The 14,468-nt window shown below is 37.6% G+C and overlaps 1 protein-coding gene across 3 annotated transcripts in view; it reads left to right on the top strand.

Annotated features, from left to right (window-relative positions):
- The first annotated feature begins 3,661 nt into the window (after window positions 1–3,661).
- LOC136847768 (uncharacterized) overlaps window positions 3,662–14,468 on the top strand; it is a 340,583-nt gene continuing 329,776 nt past the window's right edge. For 2 of the 3 annotated variants that reach the window (XR_010855832.1, XR_010855831.1), the window contains exon 1: window positions 3,675–3,746. The gene's annotated coding sequence lies outside the window, so the exon portion shown is untranslated. Of the gene's footprint in view, window positions 3,747–14,468 lie in introns of all 3 variants that reach the window. The other variant, XM_067119650.1, reaches the window with a different exon arrangement.

Raw genomic sequence — 14,468 nt, 5'->3', positions numbered from 1 at the left:
TCTTTACCAACTGCCTCATGTTAGGCTCTGTTCAAAAAAAAAAAAAAAAAAAAAAGGACGAAAATGTTAGAAAGTCTGAAGATACCGAAGGTATTGTTGCAAGAGGCCGGCCGGTTTCAGTGGGAGTTTGAGTTAAGGGTTATGGAGAGGGGGGGAGAGAGGGAGGGGGTGATGGGGTACGGGCTTGGGTAGTTAGGGTATTGAGGGGATGGGTAATATAGGGGTTGGGGGAATGGGGTGCAATTTGGTTAAGATTTATTGCTTTCTGCTATGAGGGAGAGATAGCCATCAATAAAATTATACAGTCAACAGTACATGGATTGCTTTAAGTCATAATACATCAGGTGCATACATGTATATAAATATATATACACATACATGCTCATACACACACACACACACACACACATATATATATATATATATATATATATATATATATATATATATATATATATATATATATATATATATATATATAAAATGAGCATTTAATAATAAAACTATTTGTGAAGTGCCCACTAAACGTCATGCGTGAAAAATACAGTTCTAATGGCCTCTGTACCTTATCCAAGTTAACCGGCCCAAAAATTCCATACTACTGCGACAAGAAAATTATAATATTAAAATTGTATAAGCATAATCGTTTCCATATGTTTTCGAGTGAATTTTCATTTTTCCGACATCATCATAACACGTATACACACCTTATTAAGCCGAAATGAAAACTATAACGGGTACAATTTGATAAGGTTAAATATTCGGTGGTCTTTCATTAAAACTGGTAATCAGCCTCTAGACTCACGGTAGCGGAGGATCATAATCCTCTGTGTATGTTTTTCTATTTTTTTTTTTTTGAGAGAGAGGATATAGCGAAATGCTGGTCACTTCATCAGAAGATAAACCAGGTGTGGGTTCACTACCTACACTTATATTATGCCATTTTCGTCTATTAAGGTGTTCAGGTGTCTGTTGCTCATATGGGTGGGGTGGGACTAGGGGAAGAAGAAGATGCAAGGAACAGAGGAAGATGGAGAAAGATGACTCGAGCGCCCGATCCTGCTATACAGTGGGATTCCACAATAAGCTGTAGGTCCCATTGCTAAGTAACCAGTTGGTTCTTAGCCACGAAAAATAAGTCTAATCCTTCGGGCCAGCCCTAGGAGAGCTGTTAATCAGCTCAGTGGTCTGGTTAAACTAAGATATACTTAACCTAGTGGGATTAATAAAGTCGAAAGAAGAAGAGGTGTCTATTGTTGAGTACGCAAATGGACATATAATGTTCGTATGTGTGTTCGTGTATGCAAAATATAAGCGTGTTTTTATACTGTGCATGTATGTACATTTTTATCTCTCTCTCTCTCTCTCTCTCTCTCTCTCTCTCTCTCTCTCTCTCTCTCTCTATATATATATATATATATATATATATATATATGTATGTATATATATAAATGTATATATATATATATATATATATATATATATATATATATATATTAATGTGTATGTATGCACATATAATGCATGTCCGTGTATTTTCGTGCTTACATTCTACACAATACGCGCACACGCTCGCATGTAAACGGGACGGACACTCCTCCAGCGCTTTGCTTACAACGCCAGCAAATTAAGAAAGGTGTCGACGCGCAAAACAATGACTGAAAAGAAAAACTGTAAAAACAAAGAAAGAAAAAAATCAAAATCCCGGAGGGAAACCTTTGACAAGAATACTCAATCAAGAAGTTACAGGAAACTTCTCCGTTTTTTTCCGTCCCGATTCTTGCACCTCGATGCTTGATCGCGCCGAGGATTTACGAGGGGACACCGGACTAAAAAAAAAAAAAAAATATGCGGAAAAATTGAAATGCTGAGAGAAAAAGTTTCTATAAAGGACTCGCTAAGATTTAAAAATCTTCCGACGTCTCTCATTAAAAAAGCAGAGGGGGAGAAACTTCGCTATTGATTTTTCACTTTGGGTTAATTGAGTCTACGTAAGAATGGCATCTCTGAGTTTAGAAATGAAAATAACATTCTGCTGTATTTGGTGAATAATGTCCGATTATTTCTTTCACTAAAAGGGCCAACTTATCTAGGGCCTACATGAGAGATCATGTTGATGCTCCCGGAAAAATTCATCGACCTCGTCTGTAATAAATGATTCCGATGGTGATCCAGGGAATTAAAGGTAAAGTTGGACTTTAACAAAAGAGGTTTACTGTGTGTGTGTGTGTGTGTATATATATATATATATATATATATATATATATATATATATATATATATGTATATGGGCATATTGCTGTGATGTGTGCAGTATATATGTAATATATATAAACATATATATACAGTATATACATATATATATATATATATATATATATATATATATATATATATATATATATATATATATATATATATATAATGCACACATCACAACAATACGCCCACACACACATATATATACACACACTTCCACCGGTATTCTTATTATAAAAGATTACTAAGTCTATGTCCACTTCCTCCTTGGCAGCGGGCCACTACAGTCGATTAATTTACTGTTTAGGCATTAGGCCAACAAAGGGTTTTTAATGGAGAATATTCCTGTTGTTCCATTAACCCCTTGAAATGAAAAAACTAGGCTCATTTGTGTGGCACAATCCTAAGCACTAGATTCCGATGCCTAATGTTTATAAAAATGTGTCTGTGTGTAGGCCTAAACCTCAGGAATTCAACGCATTTAGACAATAACAGACCTGCTAAACTCCTTGTCTGTTAAAAAAGACTACAAATTCCCCTAAAGCTCTCACTGATGAAAAGAACCAAACACGTTTTAGAATAACTTGACTCGTAACACTCCCACCTACCAGCGTCAAACGCAAAAGAATACTTGACATAACCAGACACTGAACCATCTTGCCAACCAACTTACGGATGTTTAACAATACGAAGCAGTTTAAGCAGACCCCTCGGTGAATATCTAATGTGGTAACAGGATATAACATTCACGTTAGTGAAATGCACCCCCATTAAGAGAGAGATAAAAGTCATTACATTATCGTCTTACTGATTTCTGCCTTGTAAAAACAATAACTAAATGTTAGTTATAAACGTGAATACAAGAAAGCGTGGCGGAGGTTGCATTATACAGACAGACAACACCAAATGACTGGGGCTTCTACGTCTGCCCTTGTCTACAACGTAAACCTACTGCGATTCCTAACATATATTGTTTTTAATAGTCCTTGCATTTGTTAGGGGGACGGTTATTATTTCTTGTATTTGGGGGGTTTCTCGCTTTATGGGACTAAAAGGTTATCAAAGACAAACACACTAGATCATAACCTTTTTACTCGCACAGGGTTGTTGGGGTAATTCTTAAGACAAGGCGCCCCAAGATTTTTTTTACATATATATTTTTAATGAGGAAGGATAAACTCATAGCGTCGGCCAAACCCGAAAAAAGAAATGCCGATAAACCTTACTCCTACTTTTATTACTATGCCTGAATTCGAACTCCCTTATTTCTCCTCTATATTAGATGTTTTTAGTGACAAGGCATCCAAGAAGTGTGAGGAATTCGAGAAGTTATGAGGTAATTATGGTCATTATTCGCAGACAACATTAGGAACTAGTTTCCGTGGCGTGCATGATGGAATATGTGTTACAAGGCTAATTCGAGCTAGACTCAACGATGCGAGTGCAGTCCGCTGATTATTTCCGTCCTTCTTAAACTTCCAAACATAGTAAGTGAACAAATTTTGCAATATTGTCATTCGAGAATGCGAATATTCGCGGTCTTCAGTAACTTAAATAATTTTAATAGCGTTGCGTTGTACTGAATAAACGAAAACGTGCGGCAGTATTACATGTCACTTTCCACTCCGGCATAGCCTATATCCTATGGTAGCAATCGAAGGTTAGGCTTGTTTTAGTTGTATCCTGAATAGGTAGTTAGGCTTTCTGCATGGCCTAACTTAAGCGTGCGCCACTTACGGTATGGGACGTTTTGTTATTTGCGTCCTATGATGTAAAAATTGAGGGAAATTGCGAAAGTATGCAGTACTGAAAACTCCTTATCCAGTTAGCCTACCTTTGGATCTGTGGAACAACCCTTGGTGGACTGTCGCTTGGGCAACAACCAACTCAATTCTACAGAGTACAGAAAATTTGTTAATACTTCCACAATAGGCTACAGAAGAATTGTTGACAACGTAAAAACGCGTGCACAGGTCACTACTAACATTCACCAATCTTTAGTCTGACTGATTCCTAAACGTATGGTTAGACAAATGGCACGCATACGCTCAGTGGAAATGGGGTTGGCCTATATAGTTATCTCTTGTTCGTGGAAATAAAAGGTACGGTAGTTATTCATATTAAAACTGTCGTTCATTTTACACAATGAAATGGCTTCACGCATAGTTTTCTTGACACATTGAATTGTGTATATTACGTCTTTTTTTGCCTTAAGTGTTCACCTAGGCTAGGCGTGTTCTTTGTATCTACAGCGTTAATTAATGATATACTCTTTCTTTACTATGCTTATCTTATTTTTGATATACCCATGAATAAGATCAGCCAAGTTGTCGATGGAAGGCCGGGTATTCACGATCAGGTATACTGTACGTGTCAGTTCATTGAATCTGGCGTCTAAACTTGTAGACCACAGTCCAAATCATACAATTAAAAAATATTTACATGTGATACAGACAATTTGGTATAGGCCTAGGGCAGTGTCCTACCTTTTTATGAAAGGTGTTACCTAGTGAAAGTACAGGCTTCACGGTCCATTTCATAAGTACAGTAACAGAACCAACCCTCAGGCCTAATTTAAACTTATTAATATTGTATGAGAATAGACATCTCTCTCTAATAGGCAATGTTTAGACCATACTTTCGGACGCATTTTTGCTCCTTCCTATTATTAAGTGAACTGCCGCAGCAGCTAGCCTGTATAGCTCCACCTCCTAAAAATATAGCTGATTTTCTATCGGTGCCATGTACTGTACAGTAGTGTTGCCTCTACGAAGGCAAGGCGAGTAGTCGAGAACTGAAAGACGATGACCTCTGGTTGTTGGTCTGACTGACAGACGACAGTTTACTCTTTTCAAGTGGACGCTCATCCGTCGAACGGTCGCGGGTGAACTGACTGATATAGATCGTGAATACCCGGCCAAACAAATACGATTTGTAGTGATGAGTTTTTGTGAGGTTGTTAACAGACTTAACATTTGATTTTTTCTTATTTTTTTGTAACGCGGTGTGGTATCAGTGATGTCACATAGTACAGGTCGCAGGCGCTCTTTTAAGTTTTAGCATGGTATTTATGACTATTTTGTTGATTTCGTCATAAAATTGCCCGTAAAATACAAAACCAGTATTAGTAATGTAAGCTAAAATTAAAGAAATTTAGAAAACGGATGCTTTGTTTATAATATTTCATTGAAACATTACATTTAACACATATGTTGTACATCATTTTCCCTTTCCTCACCATTAAAAAAAGGTGCTCGTGTTCATATGCATGAAAAACATTTTAGTAAGATTTCTCTCTCTCTCTCTCTCTCTCTCTCTCTCTCTCTCTCTCTCTCTCTCTCTCTCTCTCTCAGGTTGAATATTTTTGCCCTTCATAACCCTCACTCATAAATTATAGGCTTATTTCATACACATGAAACAAGTGTTAATGAAATTTGGCAGTGATGTATTGACTAGTGTTTTCCAGTTTGGAGATAACGTTATCTAACATATATAGGACTACTTCTAATCTAGTCGCACATGGTCTTCTTGCAAGAGGAATCGAATGAATGATAGTTTGTTCATGCTCTTTAATAGAAATATTCATATAAGCCTTTAGTTCATTTATTTGTCGAAAATGGTATATTTAACTGGTAAACTAAACTAAAGAGAATGTTACAGGTGTCTGCGTTATCAGTAGCAATATTATACAGATGTAGATATTTGTATCTTTCAGTTTCTTAGCATTTGTTAGGCAAGTAACTCATGGCCGAGGTTTCTTGCAAAGTTTTTGGTTAGAAATGAACCGAACTTAATTGCGTTTTTGAGGTTGATATTACTTCTGCCTGTGTTTATATACTCGCTATATAGTTCCATAGTTGGCGATCCTTAGGAAGATGGTCTAAGCTATTTTTTCGCCACCATCATTCCTGTAGTCAGTGAGAATGGAGTCTTGTGGTAGTATGTTGGGAAGTGGGGTTGATTGTTGGGAAAGCATGGTTTCCTTAGGAAAATATTCAGAAGTCTGTTTGGAAAAGCGGAAGGTGAGGAAAAAACAAGTTACATTACAAGTCAGTGCAGATTTGATAGAAGAGCTAGTTGATGATGTGGTGGTGGGAAGAGGAGTGAGTGGCTTGTTTGGTTAAAACAAAGTTAAATTAAAGAAATGTTGTAGAGGAAGGTGTCCCGTGTTAAAGAACTGGATGTTGATGGACTATACTATAGTAAATGTTTAAAATTCTGGGATGGGGTCGTACAGCCAGCAACATTCATTAAGCGAAAGGATGCATGGAGGAAAGAGGCAAATGGAGCACTTTTGAGCAAGAGACTAGCACTTGCTACTGATGACCCTGCTGTGTGGGGAGATGCGGAGGTTTTCTGCAAGATGGGTTCGTTCATGATTCAGCAGTTGACATAATGAATGTGGCAGTGGATATTGCGTTGCTTTTCATCGGGAGCTACCTTTTGTCAGGGGAAACTGCTCATATATATATATATATATATATATATATATATATATATATATATATACTGTATATATGTGTGTGTGTGTGTGTATGTGTGTGTGTTGAAAACGTGCGTTGTTTTAAACAAATACATTTTTTTAGTTCATAATATTTATATCAGTATCAAATTCATGTTTCTCAAGATGCAAACTTACATCAAAGACCCGAAGCACACGCCCTTGTACAAAGGCTCGCAAGCCAAGTTGTCCATAAGAGAGAGAGAGAGAGAGAGAGAGAGAGAGAGAGAGAGAGAGAGAGATCGTCTTAAGTGATTTCTATGAAGGTTGTCCTTTGAGGACAAGCGAGCATCAAGTGGGAGCCAAGAAGAGGAAATTAAGAATGACGGTGACAATGCTCTTTTTCGGCCCGGTGGAATCTTCGGGGGTTTGTTAAGGGCCGACGTTACACAATAAAAGCTTTATCATTTATTTCTTTTTTCTTTCTCTTTCTTTTCTCCTTCACGAAAAATTCCTCCTCCTCCCTCCCCCACCTCTCTCTCTCTCTCTCTTTCTTTCTCATCTCAAAATGACTTTCGCATTTGCGCTTCTGACGTGCTTTTGTGTGGAAGAAAATATGAGAAAAAGGTTGATAAATAAGAGATACAACCTTTTAGTCGGAGGCTTTGATGTGTGCGACATTTTCACGTGTGGCTGTCTTCCGTTGTGTTTACTAAAAGTGTGTCTATATGATCACACGTACGGATGATTTGGTTATATTGCACACTTATGTGTGTAAAGCCATAGGTTTTTTTGTTTTCTCTATCTTTAAGAATGTTAAGTATACCTTAGTTTTACCAGACCACTGAGCTGATTAACAGCTCTCCTAGGGCTGGCCCGAAGGATTAGACTTATTTTACGTGGCTAAGAACCAATTGGTTACCTGGCAACGGGACCTACAGCTTATTGTGAATCCAAACCACATTATAGCGAGAAATGCATTTCTATCACCAGAAATAAATTCCTCTATTTCTTCATTAGCCGGCTTGAGACTCGAACTCGGGCCTAGCGAGTGCTAGCCGACAACTCTACTGACTCGTCCAACGAGGAACTTGTTTTCTCTATCATACATTTATGTATACAGTATAATGTATGTATATTCACATTTTATATATATATGTATATATATATAGAGAGAGAGAGAAAAAAAAAAATCCCAGGGCTTCTCATATACACAGTATATCTTATGCATACCATATACCCAAGTTTTAATATTTGCACTAAACTATTTTGGTTTGTAACCTTAGTGATTTTCCTTCACCGAAAACGTTGAGTTTCTTGTTTCCATTTCCATAACATTTAATTTACTTTGTGTGTGCGCTCATAAATGAAGTCTTTAGTCTCGCTCACTGTGGGTCAGTTTTGAACTTGCATCTTAACCTCATACAGACGGCACCGATGATTCTGTCGTGCTTTCGTTGCTTATATCTGTTTTATTCTTCCACTTTCCTAGCGTGCATTTTTCTCTCTAGGTTTGAGGTGTGTTCTTATATTTTTTTGACGTCAAAAATATTCCGAGAGATATACATCTGAGAGACAGTTTTCATATGAGAAACTCTTCAGTAATGATGCACTCATTATATATATCCAAGAAAGCTTGATGTGGAATATAAGTTCCAAGTGACTCAAAGCCATTTTTAGTGCGGCCTTTCGCTGTGTTAGAGTAAGGGATTTGCTTTTTAATATTCGTAATGCATAGAAAATTTCCATAGAAACTTATGGAAGTATGACATATACCTCCACACAAATGCTTTTGTTATAAAAAAATGGTTGAAAACGGTAAAATCAGTTATAGCGCTTATACAATATTATGACTTGATATTTTGGCACGCGTTAGAGGATATGAGCTTGATCATCTCCACTTATTTATTTAATTTTTTTTTCGATAGGTGTGAAGAGAAACCTTAATATTGTTAACTGTTTTGGAGGGTCTAGACGTCTGAGGTCTTAGTTTGCTACAGAGAAGTGTCCTAGGACTTCGTTGTTCTAGTTCTTATGGCGTGATAGGAAGGTAATGCAGTATGCAGGTAGTGGAAATATTGTTATGGCTATTTGGTATTCGCTGTAATGAAATTTAATAACTGCACCCCTGCAAAGAAAAAGAGCGGATTAGAAAATGGTGTAGTTAGCAGATTAAGGTGTCATCTCAAGTCAAACCAAGATTTTACTGACCGGCTGTTCTCTTACCATGCATCCACGCCGTTTTAGACACGTATTTTATTATTGATTTTGAACTGTGACGGTAACCTTCGTGGTGTTACCCTTGTTACAGCACTGAAAATTCTTGTAATTCTGCCAGAAATATAAGTATAGTTCATAAGGCATCCCATACCACAGGGAGATAATATTCATGCTAGTTTCTTCAGACACCTTATCCACATTTTTTAGCATATTCTCTCTTGCCGTTAGCAACATCACGTAAATTTCATCATATAGGCAAGATTGGTCTAAGTTGTGGTTGTCTTAACAAAGCTAGTTGTAAATTAGACTGTCGCTGGAAACCGTCGTGTTCAGCCACTATCTAGCTTTTTTTTCATAAACTTTTTCCATGATCCTTGTTTGACTTGAGGTTTTTGAAGTAGTGCGTGGCACTTTTATTCCAAAGACTCGGTATCTTTATTCTGTGGAGGTTCTATGATAGTGCATCGCCCATTATAAAGCAAATTTCCAATAAAGTGTAAAATGGTAGCGCGATCTTCCCGTAGTTTAGAGTGCATTTTGAGCAAGCTTGGTCAGGACTTTTTACCTATGCGTTTGAGCGCATTTTAAATAGCAAAACTTTCAGTTGTACTTTTAGTTTTCTGCACAAGAAAACTATTGTGCCGGCTTTGTCTGCCTGTCCGCACTTTTTCTGTCCGCTCTGAGATCTTAAAAATTACTGAGGCTAGAGGGCTGCAAATTGGTATGTTGATCATCCACCCTTCAGTCATCAGCTATACCAAATTACAGCCCTCTAGCCTCAGCAGTTTTTATTTTCTTTAAGGTTAAGCTTAGCCATAGTGGTGCATCTGGCAACGATATAGGACAGGCTACCACCGGGTCGTGGTTAAAGTTGCATGGGCCGCGGCTCATACAGCATTATACCGAGACTACCGAGAGATAGATATATTTTCGGTGGCCTTGATTATAAGCTGTAGCGGCTGTACAGAAAAGTCGATTGCGCCGAAAAATCTTCGGCGCATTTTTTACCTGTTTTCTTTATTCCCTGGAATACTTTTCCTCATCAGTTTCCTTTTGCGATGCGGGACATAAGTGCTTGGTTGACGACTGCAAGACCCTGCTCATGCACCACATTCATTACTGTCTTGCTCCATGCCATTTTCCTTCTGATGATAATCATCACAGCAGTCCACCCCTGCCCTCCTCCCTCCCCCCTCCTCCCCTCCTCCTCCTCCTCCTCCTCCTCAGAGTCACCAGCCATGGAATTGGAAGTGTCATAAAGTTGAGCAACACGATTATAACTTCATAAACTCGGCAGAGAATGATATGCAAGTTATTTAAAAGATTGTAGTGGCTTATGAGATGCTGTGATGGTTTCAGTGAAAATAGCGTCAGATGCCAAACACGCCGGAACTAGGCCGATCGGGAGTTTTCCCTTTCTAGATTTTTATTCAGTATTTTATGCCAAGTCGCGTGTGGTCGCCTCATCATCACAGTCATGCGGTCGCCTCCCGCAATAATATGTTTATATTTATGCTCTCCTTTGCGATGTTTGATGTTCGAAATTAGCTTTATGTATATATATATATATATATATATATATATATATATATATATATATATATATATATATGTATATATATATATATTATACGATTAACAGTATATGTGCCGTGGTGTCGTCACCAGCAAGGGGACTCAGTTTGAATTCCCATGAGAGGATGAGCATACTCCTTTGAAATAACCATTGTGTATATATACATATGTATGTATGGACAGACGCACACACAAATATGCTTATATACAGTATATATAAATATATACATAGTATATATATATAATAAATATATTTATTTCCGACTCATACCGGGAACGAAACTCGGTTTAACGAGTAACAGGCCAAGGCGGCACCGACTCGGCTACCAAGGCTTTTGGTATATAGTTGCGTCGGTACCGCCCTGGCCAGTCACTCTTGAGGCCGAGATTCGTTCCCAGTGTGAGTCAGAAATTTATTTCTGTGAAACACGTACTTTGTTCATTCTTTTTTCCATATATATATATATATATATATATATATATATATATATATATATATATATATATATATATATATATATATATATATCTATAATATATACATATATATATATATTATATATACATATATATATATATATATATATATATATATATATATATATATATATATATATACTGTATAATTACATTAAGATCTACTAATATCTACGCTTCCGATTACATGCATCGTCCACCTTAGCAAGAAAGATTAGATTTTGGGAAGAAATGATTCAAGCAAACATGGGATTCAAGTCTTGAGACTAAAAGAAAATGTAAAAAAAAAAAAAAAAATAAGACTGTCTGCATTTTGAATATGTAATAACTTTCACTTCGGCTGTAGTTATCATATGATTACGAGGTGATAAAATTATCGTCTAATTTTTTGGGTAAAAGCCACAGGAGGACCCAGCGCGGTGCCGGAAAGTTAGCTCTAGTTAGGAACTTTATACGTTTGAATATTCCTAAGAGACCGCAGAGCTAATTCATTTTACATTTGTTCCCAGTTTGTCAGGATCAAGGTAAAAAAATTGTATTAATTGAGGTTCTTCTGTTATTTGCTCTGTTGCTTTTGCTGTAACATTTTATCTTTTTGACTGCTGGTGGTTGTTTCCTTGAACCAGATCCTACGAAGAATAGAAAAAGAAGAAAAGATAAGGAAATTGAGGAAGGAAGGTGGTTAACCTTGAAGGAAACCATAGTCCTTCAGCCCCCTTGAAGGAAGGAAGAAAGGTTATAATTCTCAGGAAAATCAGAGGGAGGAAGGAAATTCCAGAGCAAAAGTGGGCTTGTTATTATGTTCATTTTTAGTTTTCTGTAAAAGAAAACTATTGTGCCGGCTTTGTCTGTCCGTCCGCACTTTTTTCTGGCCGCACTTTGTTTGTCCGCCCTCAGATCTTATAAACTACTGAGGCTAGAGGGCTGCAAATTGGTATGGTAATCATCCACCCTCCAGTCATCAAACATACCAAATTGCAGCCATCTAGCCTGAGTAGTTTTTATTTTATTTAAGGTTGAAGTTATTCATAATTGTGCTTCTGGCAACGATTATAGGATAGGCCACCACCGGGAAGTGGTTAAAGTTTCATGGGCTGCAGCTCATACAGCATTATACCTAGACTATCGAAATATAGGTCTATTTTTGACGGCCTTCATTATACGCTGAGCGGCTGTACAGAAAACTCGATTGCGCCGAAGAAGCTTCGGCGCGCGTTTTACTTGTTTAACGTAGAGAATCATAGAACGGTAACTCAGTGTTCTTGCATAGCCCAGTCCCGAAGATGAGAGTAGGGCGAGACTTCTATAGGAAATTAAGCTGGGCCACCGGAATATGTATGTTGCTTCTAAGTTTTGGCTCATTGATTGACGTGGAAAAATGATTGCAGGCAAGAAAGCCAAATGGCATGGAAATGCGGCCATTCTTTGTTTTATGAGAAATCTTGAACGGAAGCCATTGGTTGCTCGAAGGGCGTTGGTCCCTGTGTTTGTGTGAAATATCCACATACTCATTTTCGGATATGTTCGTACCAGTATTTATTGTGCGTATACTTTACCTACTACAGTGTATGTATGCATGCATGTATTTCCTTCGAAAAAAATCGCCTAATTTGTTAGCGTTAAACTTGTACGTATTAGCTGAGTAGGTCGACTGTGAAGTTTCATTTCCTTCCAAATGTTACGTGTTAGTTCTTTCGCAATCGTCTACGAGTATACTTAAAGCACGACCGAATGCAATATTAAAACAAAAATATTCTAGTGGTTCTTCCTCAATAACGTGACAATGTTTTGTTTCTCTTAGGAGCCACCCACATTGGGGAAATGGCTTGTTAGTGAATACATGGAATTTCATATGTTCATGTGTGTGTGTGTGTGTATAAATTCTGTCACGGACCTTTGTGATGTGTAATACAAATTGAGTATGTGGTCACGAGGCAATGAAACAAAGCTCACATTTCCCCTTTTAGTTTTCTGTAAACGAAAACTATTGTGCCGGCTTTGTCTGTCCGTCCGCCCTCAGATCCTAAAAACTACTGAGGCTAGCGGGCTGCAAATTGGTATGCAAATGGGTATCCACCCTTCAATCTTCAAACATACCAAATTGCAGCCCTCTAGCCCCAGAAGTTTTTTTTATGTTATTTAAGGTTAAAGTTAGCCATAATCGTACTTCTGTCAGCACCATAGGTACCAACACATGCCACCACCGGACCGTGGCTGAGTTTCATGGGCCGCGGTTAAGAGTTTTATGGGTCTTGGCTGGGGCCACCACCGTACAGAAAACTCGATTGCGCCGAAGAAACTTCAGGGTCATTTTTTACTTGTTTATATGTCATTCTCAAGCAAATTACATAGCGAGTCTAGAACCTTAATGGAGGCAGAATATCTAGCACACACTTTCCTCTTGGCCATATAGTTAGTTTTTACATAGAAGACAACGATCACTACCAAGTTCGTGTTTTAACTGCCGAACCTTATACGTATACATAGAAAGGTTTAGATAGTTTATTATTTCACAACTGAGAAAGGGAGAAGAGGGTAGTTATTTAATTTCACCTTAGGCGTGTAGTTACTTTTTTTTAGGTATTATTATTGAGGAGGTAATTAATAAAGAAATTAACCTTGGGCGTGTAGTTACTTTTCTTTGTTTTTATTTTATTATTAAAACATCCCACTACTCCCTTGTTAAATGTTTATTTCGAGCAACTATGCACTCATCATCTTAAAACGATATATGATTTAATTTCCAGGCACGTTAAATGTAGGTCTCTTTTAATCACTAAATATGGAATGCCGAGCCCCAGGTTTTGCAATCCATTAAAAAGCGAAGCCAAAAGGGTTAAAACATTATGTTATTTCGGTGTAAATTCACCGACAGGACACGGCTGTCCACGAATTTTATTTGCGTTGAAGACTTCAGGGTTGGAAATTTTGTCAGATTCATGATGGACGAAATTTATTTATATTTGCCGTTTCGGGGGAAGTGTACGCGCGCGTTGTTTTGGTTATTATCCCCCAACCTTGTCACAATCGGGGTCTATTGAAAGTGAGGGGGTAATAGTTCTTTATTTTTGTGTGCTCGGTACATTAAGCCTGATGTTTATATTTTCTTTTATTTGGTCAGTCTTTTATGAAGGTGTACATCGTTTAGCTGACAGAAACTCTGGAGAAAGTGATATGGACTTCTAAAGGTGACCATCAAAATGTAGGCGTTTGGTGATCATGCCCCCTTCCTCCCCCTCCCATTAAAGGCCTGAAATGGCCAGCAGAACAAAGGCCTTTGGTGGCTCAGTAAACAAAGGGCTTCAGTGGACGTCCAAATAAAGGCTTATAAATTTGGTGTGGTTAAAAAATGGCCATCAGGGCCACATAATCCCGGCAGTTGGTAGCCACCAAATAATGGACAACAAAGGTCTTTGTTGTCCATCAGAAAGAAATCTTTTTTCAATTAGGTATATTTTTTCAAGAAAACTGGTTCATCTGTTGAATCAGTTTTTCG

Source organism: Macrobrachium rosenbergii, chromosome 17, assembly GCF_040412425.1.
Source record: "Macrobrachium rosenbergii isolate ZJJX-2024 chromosome 17, ASM4041242v1, whole genome shotgun sequence".
NCBI classification, from domain to species: Eukaryota; Metazoa; Arthropoda; class Malacostraca; order Decapoda; family Palaemonidae; genus Macrobrachium; species Macrobrachium rosenbergii.
The sequence above is the reverse complement of the archived record's forward strand: the minus strand, read 5'-3'. Positions and strand labels throughout refer to the sequence as shown.